Source organism: Calypte anna, chromosome 3, assembly GCF_003957555.1.
Source record: "Calypte anna isolate BGI_N300 chromosome 3, bCalAnn1_v1.p, whole genome shotgun sequence".
Classification (NCBI taxonomy): Eukaryota; Metazoa; Chordata; class Aves; order Apodiformes; family Trochilidae; genus Calypte; species Calypte anna.
Window position 1 is genome coordinate 38,814,877 of NC_044246.1, and position 10,151 is coordinate 38,825,027.

General features: G+C 41.5%; 1 protein-coding gene across 1 annotated transcript in view; it reads left to right on the forward strand.

Annotated features, from left to right (window-relative positions):
- The window catches only part of CHGB (chromogranin B), a 76,680-nt gene that overhangs the window by 10,399 nt on the left and 56,130 nt on the right, over window positions 1-10,151 (forward strand). The window lies entirely within an intron of this gene.

A 10,151-nucleotide genomic window follows, 5' to 3' on the forward strand; every position in this document is an offset into this window, starting at 1 on the left:
GGAAAGAAAAAAGGTAAAATGTTTCAAATCTTCATAATTTTTGTACAGATGTTATGATCCAGTGGGACAGATGCTCAGTGATCTTGAATATGTGCAGCTCCACTGAAGTCATGGGCAGGGCCTTGGGTTGGGTAACTACATGGCTCTGGTGAGCTTGGCAGTGTTCATTTTCCAGGCATCTCTTTCTGGCCCAGTTGCACTGAATATTGACAAAGCTGCAAAGTGGATTTCATGCTACTTTTTACGTAAAAGGAATACAGGAAAACTACATGGCACAAAACCTAAAGCACTCAGTACCACTGAGTCACTGAAGGTTTTATATCTTTTGTGAATTAATGTTACGTAAAGCATCAAGCCAAAAATAAATCCCGTAAGAGAAAATGACAGCACTATATTCTTCACAGGCTAAGGAAGAAAACTAATCCTATTTTAGGAAGAATTAGAGCACTGTACTTGCAATAGTAAGGGAAAACAACTGAGACATGTGACTTGCCTCTTAAGACTTTAATGCTTTGGAGTACCTCTGCATTCCGTGAGAATGAACAGTTTGTACTAAACCATAAATAAGAAATCAACTCCAGAGGAAGTGCTTCAGTAACAAAGACAAGGAGTTGCATACACAGGCTGAAGTTGTCTAATGGGATTCTGCAGTTCTGTGCATGAAGGAGAGTGTGGGAGTTTCTCTCTCAGAGGTGCTAGGGAGCAACTGTGCAGTGCTACTCAGTGCTGCAGTATGAGGTTCTGTATTGACTTGTTTGGAGTTGCATCTTCTGCTTACAGTTTTATACTGCTGCTCTGCTCATATTTTTTCCCAGCAAAAGAGGACCTGGTAGGTTTGCTCTCATTAGGCACACAGTTTCAGCTCTATCCACCAGTCTAATTACTGGGCCTTTCAGCATGGAAAGGAGCATAATACGTGTTCTGCATGTTATCCTTGAATCCTTAAAGAGTGCTGACACAATACAGAACTTGGAATTTGTATATTTTAGGGTAATTTTGAGGGACCATCACCATTGCTTCCTTTCATTTATTTCTTTTAATTGAGTGTATAGGCTAATTAAATCTTTGTCAGCCTTTCTGTGTAGAAGCAGAAACAGAATGATTTCCAATTTGGGATACTCCCATCAAACTTTTAAATAGTGAAGTGTTTTCTAAGTGGTTCTAGCTGTTCTAAGTGGCTCTAAGTATTTGTAGTTGTTTTGTTTCCTCCCTAAAGCAAGTCCTAAGCAGTTGCCTATCAAATTTGAAAGTGAACACTGTAGCCTTGTACTGAGAACTACTACATGATTACTTTAGAGCTAGGAGCTGGAGATCATCTGCATGGCTGCTTTAGGAGTGGGCCTGATCTGTAACAGATTGTCATTGCTTAATGACTCACCTTTTGTTAATCATTGCAACAGACTGTGTGTCACTGGAAGTCAAGGGCATACTGATTTGAGGGCTCTTTTTAATGATACATGTATGCATATGTTTATGGTACTTGATTTAGAGCTTCTCCAGTTCTAATAAGGATGACAGAGATGAAGTTTTTGTTTCTGGTGCTGGACAAGAACTTTAACAGGTAGAGAGTGACCCAGAGCTCCCTGCTGATGCCAGCTGATACTGGTTTGGGTTTGTAGAGCACAGCAGTGACTTTGTGTCCCCTGATTGTCCAAGGGTTGGCTGCTGAGCTCCCTGCCGGACTGAAAACTTTCTGTGCATTGCACCGATATGTTTCTACAAGCTAGCAAAGCATACCTGGTTTCTGGTATTTAATGCTAAGTCCTGATAGGAAGGGAGGAATCCTTGTTGTTGAAGATGCATGCACCTTCAGATTTTCTACTTTCTTACCCAGGAAGTAGTTCAGGTCAGATCTAATAAAACTGATTAAATCTGAGATTGGAGCCAGAAGTCCAGAGGTGTTCTTTTTCTTTTCCTTAAATCACCAAGCTGAAAAGGTGTTGCCATGTAATTAGAGAATGTTATGCCTAGGATTTCTGTACCAGTTGATAAATTGAAATTAACAAATATGCCACACATTCAGGACTGAATGTGTTCAAAGCCAAATTCTGCTCTTACTGTGCCTTCCTACAGTCCTGCTCCTGCCAAATCAGTCAGACTGACTGCTGCTGGTCTGCTCTGTGATCTTGGGCATGGCTCTTCACTGCTGTGGTCTCTTGTGGTTTCTTGTACCTTTGTGGGCTCCCCTGTGCAGCTGATCAGCTCCATGGGGCAGCAGCCATCCTGTGCTCCATAGCTATCTGCTCTGCAGGGGACAGTAGCTCTGTAGCTGCCTTCAGGGATAACAGAGTGGCACCTTGTACCTGTCTGACCCAGGTACAAACAACCTGGTGTTGTAAACTCTGGAAGGAAGTTTATTTAGTCATTTTTCAGTTAGAGAAAGTGAAACAAGTGTTCAGAGTAAGGAACAGTAAATACTCCCAGTGGAACTATTAAGCCATGAATCAGAGAACACATTTGTTCCATTCCCCATTGCATGCAAGGTGTGTTTCTGAAGTAGTCCATAACTCTTTTTTTTTTTCTCTTATTTTGCATTTTAAATGTGAAGTCCCTATGTTTTGAAGATGATGCAGGGTTGCTATGGTGCACTAGACCATCTAGAACCTGGATACTCAGTCACCAAATTCACTTATACATAGCAAGGCTTGCTAACTGAATGTATGCTGCTGCCTGCCCTACATTGCTAAAAGATGTTCAGTAAGGGATTGGTTTCATTTGTGCAAAAATTCATCAAATTATTTTTTTCAGGCACCATTCATTTTGTGGAGATTTCTCATAAATGCTTCAGTTTCCTCATCTGCGAATAGTGAGGCAATTTGCTAGGAGACAGGAGGTGTCTCTGTCTGATTGACAAGACCTGACACAACTGAACTTTTCATTTAAGCAGTTTTGTCAGTTCTAACTGACAGGCAATACAACAGCAATCATTTTCAAAGAAGAAAATTCAGGAAAGGGTATGAGGATGCCCAAAGTGGGTCAGCATGGTAAAGATTGCTTGAGTGGTGACTCGTCTTCAACATCAAGTAACAGTGATATTTAAGAGCAGTACAAACAGAAGTGATCCCAGTCCTGCAAGCCTTTAACTTCCAGGATTTCTGGTTTAGGAGACACAGATGGCATATCACTGTGTCACTGGTTCCTGATTCTTTCCAAGAATTTGTCTAACTGCTTTCCCAGCTTTCTCTCTTGATATGGGAGTGGGACTGGGGAACCGCTGGCTTTGCATTTTTGCTTCCTTTTATCCTCTGAATGTCCCCAGTTCCTGCAGGCAAAAAAGCTCTGTGTGTGAGCCCTGTTTCTTTCTCCAAGTCTTTTGTGGTCTCGCAGACATCTTACACATTCTCCTTGTAATTTTCCATGTTAAAGAAGCCTGGTATTTTTATTTTTATCTCAAAGAAAATCCATTTCAAGACTTCGGGCAGCTTTAGACTATCCTTCTTGTGCGTCCCATCTAGCTGGTTAATGATCTTTTAGAGATATGGAAACAAGAATCATGCACCATGCAATGCCTGTAACGTAGGTTCAGAGCACTCTGTTCTTGCTTTTAGTTCTTTGTGCATTGTTCTGCTAGGTTTTTTCTTTGTCTCTCTTTTTCTTCCAATTTGGTACCTGTATTGGAGGAAGGTAAGGCTTTTCTTTCTGGACACTGAACCATGTCTGGGCTAGTACAGTGGTCTTGAAAAGGTGTTCTCTTGAAAGGTTTCTTACTAGCTGGTAATAGAAGTCTAGGAACCCTGCAAGTAGGTCAGAGTTGTCTTTTGATCTGTTCCTGGTCTTTTTTTCACTGTGGTCTATTCACATGCTTTGTTCTCTTCTTTCCTTTCCGTACAGTAATCTTGCTTTTGTCCTTTCACTGCCTTATCTCCTATTCTGTGCTAAATTCTGGTGGTGTTTTTTCCCCTACATGTCTCCATTCCCCATGTACAGCCATCGACTTGTTGGGAATTCTGGGTAACATGGCTCTTTTTTATGCCAAAAAGTATACAGACCTTTCAGTAGATGGTCCTCAAAATAGCATGGAATTACTTTCTCTGTGAGCCTATAATTAAAAACTGAAAGTCTTACATGATATCCTCCCACTCTGTACTGTGTGCTGAGTCTTCAACATGATCCCTAAATCAACAGTTATTGCTGAACTTTTGTTTTGGGAAACCGTGTTTTTTTATGGGCTTTACTTCCAAAACCCTGCTGGCACATTTTCCAATAGAATGTTTGCTCTGTATCTTGCCTTTGATGTTTGCTATTCTTGTAATCCTTGTATTTTCCAAGGTGGTTTTCCAGTCCTTCCTAGTTATAGGGCTCAAGGTTTTGACTTAAACTTAAAATGGTGTAACTGAAATGTGAAGGCAGTGTATTAGTGATTTAAAAAGGTCAGATAGGCCTATGAGTCAGGGTCAGGAAAATAAATGTGATGGCACATCAGTAGCCAGTGCAGGGATTTACTGAATGTTGAGTGAGGAGGAGAAGCTGCCTATCTATATGAAATGTCATGGTAGCAAACCATTACTGTCATTCACTTCAAAAAGCAGGCTGCACAAAAGCTCCTGCCTGCTTTCAAGATGCCATATAGCTTATTTCATTATTATAACAAATGCATTTGTAGCTTTTCATAAAGCTCCATCTGCTGGAGGTGACAATGAATGCTTTATACTGAAGACAGCAGTCTGGCTGTTAGCTGTTGAGTATCATGAATCTCTAAAAGTACATTTAGGGCTTATGGAAACAATATGTATCTATTTGAGATCTCATTAATCTTTTACCAGTTGTCTGGTGTGAGGTGTCTAGTTCATTTGCTGGCAGTAATAGCCCCATTATCAGGACACATCTGTGCCAGGCAGCGAGACTGGGGTCTTTTAATCTCACCTGGCCCTGCAATTGTGGTGTAAGAGCCTCTGTGGGCCATTTCTTCCTTATCTTTATGTAAACTGTCATCCCAACCTGGGCTTTCATTTCTGTCATTCTAGTTGTCAGTGTTTGTCCATCACTGTGACCTAATCTAATTCAGACTGCAGTAATGTCATTATGGCAATTGTTCCTAAAGTGACTGCAAGGCAATTTTGTACATACTTGTGCCAATACTGTTATATCTTATCAGGCCAGTTACTGTGTGTTAGCCATTTAAATAAGAAAGAATCAAATTCTGTAAATAAATTAGAGAGAATAAGACTTTATTCAATTCTTTATGAATCATTTTCCATCCTCTGAAGGTGTGGACTCCTTTGAGATGAAAGGTTGTAGATTATGAACAGAAGCCACTCAGTTGTGTGTTTTACAGAGAAATGGTAGACAAGGTTAGATTTTATAACACCTGTGCCTTTCAACCATCATTTGTAACCACCACAATGCCATTAAATATTGTGGGGACAAATAGGAATTTCTAAGGTAGTAAAATAAGACCTCAGGAATTCTTACTGACCAAGATACAGACTGATATCTGGTTGTGATGGGGATGTCTTTGGGTAGCCAGATGCTACTGGCTCTGTAAAGCTGCAAAGTATAGTGCAGACATTACTGAAAAGCTGATCCTGACTTTGGGTTCCTGCTTAATGGGTGCTTCCCTGGATTTCCCCATTCTGTAAACATGTTCTTATCACGTATGGACTGGGAAGTTGGTTCTGTTCATGAAGCTTTCTTTTGTAGCCCTATTCAGCTTTATAAAAAATATTAGCTCTGTTCTTCCTCTTCAAGTCATCAGTGGAGATGGATCTGTCCTGGAGCAACTGGATGCCAGATGCTGGCAGTCAGCTGCTGCAGGAGGGAGCAGAGTGCTTCCTCAAGCTACAGTCCCCTGTAAGACAGAGGTCTGCTCTGGATGGCTACCTTCACTACACTGAGCTCACATCTGAAATGAAATTGTCTATAAATTGGCTTTAGTTGGGCTCCAAAATCTTTGGAGAAAGACAGACTGTTAATAGGTCTGTGTGGCATCTGGTCTGTCTCTGGGTAGCCAGAATGGGAGCCATGGTCTTGAACAGTATTTCAACTATAGTAAATATCATTCCTTGTCTAGTCCCTGAAGAGCCTGACTCCAGAATGTTGATGTCCATGGTACCAGTTCCAGTCACTGGTTTTGGTGCTTTTCCATGTTTCTCTGTATGCTACAAGGATTTACTGAATGTTCCAGAGTGAACATGTCTGGCCAGGGACAGCAGGGAGATGGGGGTTAGAAATCTTTATTTTCCTGTGGTTGTCATTTCAATGCAAAGCTGTAGTATAAATTCAAGTTCCCATTGGATTTTTGTAAAAGAGAGAAATGCTTTGTTTTGCCTTATCAGCTTGATCTTCTCCAGGGTCTGTTACCACCACCTGCTTCTCACTCAGGTGTTGGCTTTGAGCAGGCAGTGGGAGGCATTTCCTTCACATGATTAGAATCAAAAGCACAGGCTGCTCTTGCAGAGATCATCATCTGTTTCACTGCCCAGTTCTGTTCCCTTCAACAATATTACGGCTCTGTGCAAGGATGCTGAAGTGCCAATAAAAAGGATATGGGTTGAATGAAAGTGCAAGGTTCAGGAAAGGGAAACAGGAAATGAAAATGTCTGTGAGGTTGAGCGAGAGGGCATGAATCCTGTGCAAAATGGGTTCTGTTGCTTCATCTCTACCTAACTGCTTTTGATTAATTTCGTCATTATTTCAAAGGAACGAGCTCTAGGAACAATCACTGATGTTATTGTGGAGCTGGAAGAGTATGGGAAGTTGGATAGCAATGGCAGTGATGGAGAGGTTATTTTACAAATGTGTGGGATCTGGGCAGCATTCCCTTTCTGCCTGTCACCTTGGGTTAGTCACCTGTTAGCCTGTCACCTTTGATTACTGCATTTTAACTGCAGTAAATTTTGTCTTTTTCAGACAAGTTACATGTTCATACAGTGAATTCCTAAATAACGTTCCATAGCTGTACTTCTTACCATTGAGAAGTTGATTAGTATGTTCATGTTGTTTAGATCCAAGTATCCAAAAGGATTTCACCAAGCAAAGTCCAGAGGGCTGGCAGAATGTCCTCTGCTCTCCTGATGTAGCAATGTATTTGGATGTCACTTGTGTGCAGCAGGATCGTTTTTTTCTCTCATGCTTCTTTGCAGAGTCTGGAGGAAGGCCATACTGAAAGAAGACAGTCTTTCCTTCTCTGCTGTGTTGTTTCCTAACTCTGAGAACCTCTTTTCCAGAGACCCATAGGAGAGGGTTTCATAAGGTGACTCCTCTTTACCATACCAAAGCTTTGACATGATTTCCCCATGATGTGATGTACAGAGCCTCTGACACCAGAGAGCAGGTCTTGGAGATGAACACAACCTTCCAAATCTGTTCTTGTCCATCTAGGAGATGCTCACTCACCACAGCAGACTGAAAGTCTGTTTCCCTTCACCACTTTTTTCTGATGTGGAATCCAGCAGGTGGTCCATCCCTCCTGCAATGCTGTGTTCCTGTAAAAGTTGGGGTGGATTTTTCATACTGGTGTATGTCTGAACAAGGATAATATGAACTAGATTTCAGTGTATGTCTGAGCAGTGGGTGCTTTGTGTTTGAAACATTGAGAGATAAAGAGAGAAGTTCACTTTCTCTACTACTATGGAGAAGAAGGTTTGCTTTCATTTTTCTTTAAAGGACCAAAACCTTCAGGGTGTTTGTTTAGTTTTAAAATCATGTAAGAAGTTTGCATAAAAGATTCACAGGCATGAGAGTTACACTAGGGGAAAAGACCGCAGAGGAGGATGAGATGACAAAAGGATTGGACTGGAGCTCCTGGAGCTCCTGCTTTAGGGTTAGATTTGTAGGTTAGATTTGTCCCGTTTTTAGTTCTGCTTTCAAGGAAGAGAAGTATCTTTTGTGCTGTCAGTGGAACACCAGTTTTCCTTGTAGTTCTTTGTAGGAGAAGCTACAAAATAATCACGAGGCCTGTAAGCCAGGGTATGAGTTTTTATAGTTATGATACAGTAATATCAGCTGTGAAACACACTGGTGTATATATGAATGTTTCCAGTCACTTTGAAGTGCAAGTACTACAGTACTGCTGAAATATCTCCATCAGATACTTCAAATTTTTGTGAATAAAAATGAAAATATATGCCATGAATCCTTAAGTAATAAAAGTATCTGGGGAAAGTTGTACAGGGGTATTACTGTTCGTCTTACTGGACACTCATCCATGGCATATTTTCATCAGTGTTAGATTCTTTTGTGTGGGGTACCTGTAGTGAAATGAGACAACCAGGTGCCACTAATTGCCAGGGAGTGAGCATGAGCTTGTGTTAAGCCCACCTGTGCCTGATTAAGGCGGGCCCCCACTGCGCATGAGCAGGATTAGGGGGCCAATAAAAGGTGAGGCCTGAGGCACAGGCTCAGCTCAGTCCTGAGCTAGCCAGCAGAGAGGTCAGTCAAATCCGGAGCAACAGCACCGATCCAGGCTAGTCAGCCCTGAGGGCTATAGGCTCAGAGCACTATTCATGAGTCTCTACTGGAACACCTGGTTGGACCTTGAAGTGCTGTACCCTAAAAGAGGTTCGTCTTGCTACAGGCACCCAAGGTGTGTGGTTTTTTTTTTGTATAGTAAAGCTGCTCTTTGCAGCTTAGCATTCTGGTCTAATGTTGTAGTGCAGGTACTGCAAAAGAGACCTAAGACATACATAGCTGTGTTGAGCAGCCAGCAAGTGGCAAAACATGAAATGATTGCAAAAATTTTGTTATGTAAAACCATCATAACCCTTCCCTGCTGTCTGCAGAGCATGCCTTGGTGTCTCAGCTTGTCAGCTGCATCACTTATGTGTGGGTGGTAAAGATCTGTGAAAATGTCTTCAAAAATTCCAATTTAAACCATAAAGGCTGTCTGGCTATGACAGAACAATGCAAAGGGCAAACTGACTTGGAAAGCTATGCTGAAACCATCCTGTGCCAGCCTGCCAGGGTGTTTGTTTAAAGCGTAGTGCTTTATGGGTCATGCAGGTTAGCATGAGCATTTGGGGAAGCAGTACTGGTGCATTGGCCTGAAATAACAGCTTTCCTCAAAGCAGCAAACCCTGATAGTGGTGCTGTGGACCTTCCAGTAAACCCCGAGATTGACACATTTAATCAGATGCTCTGGGTCATCTGTGTCCAGCTGTGAGCAGTGTTTGTAGTTTAGAGGGCTACTTGATACTGTGGTGATATAGCACATAAATAAGAAATGTGACTTTTTAAGTCCCTGTAAAAACTGTTTCCATATTTGTTCTCTTACATATGCTGTTTTGCTGGTAGTGGCTGTAATTTCTGCTTGATTTGCTGAAATTATCTGCTGGATATATGTTTCACCTGCCCTGCACCCAAGCTCACTGCTAACATCAGAAAGCTTTGTCTTCTAGTGCAGTCCTCAGAAAGACAGTGGTTTGCATCATGCCAGATGTTGGAGCGTGTTGAACCTGAGTGTTCCTCCCACTCTTGACAGTGCTTTTATGTAATTCATCATAGTTACTGCTGTGATAGCAAACAGCCCCCAGGAGCTGCATAAATAAATAATCAGAGAAGGTTCTTATATTACCAATTTATAGGGGTAGCTTATGTAAGCAACATGTGCCAGAGCACTGTGTGCTGAAACACTCATCTCTCTTGAGCATGGGATGAATGTCACTGGGATAAGGTATATGAGCCTATATGAAGCAGCTGCATGGCCTAAGCAATGTTCTTGTGCAGTAAGGAAGGATGTTTATTCATTACTCTATTAATGAGATTTTTACTCTCTTTTTAGTTCTTGGTCTTACTCTACAAGTAGATGTTTTGCCTTGTAATTTGTCAGATTCGCCTGTGATGCTACACAAAACACCTTGATGGACCCCCAGAGGCCTAAATTCTCCACATGAAATTCAGCCTTTTCTAGGCATCTGTTACACCAATGCTTGTTTATGCACAGCCTGATTTTCTCCTTTCTGCCAGGAGGCTTTCACTAAACATCTCTGTCATTCAAACCTTTTCTCAAGCATATAGCATGACTGTGAGCTAGAAAAATTATCTAGAATTTATTGCACCCAAGAGGCTCTGCACTAAGAGTTGTCCTTGAGGTACGCCAAAAGAAAATGGGATACATGTGGCCTAATTGCCATGGTCTCTTTTATTGTTTATTTATTACCTGACTTTGAAGCTTCTTTGAAGCTGCTGTGAATTGGCAACAGAGAAACACATCT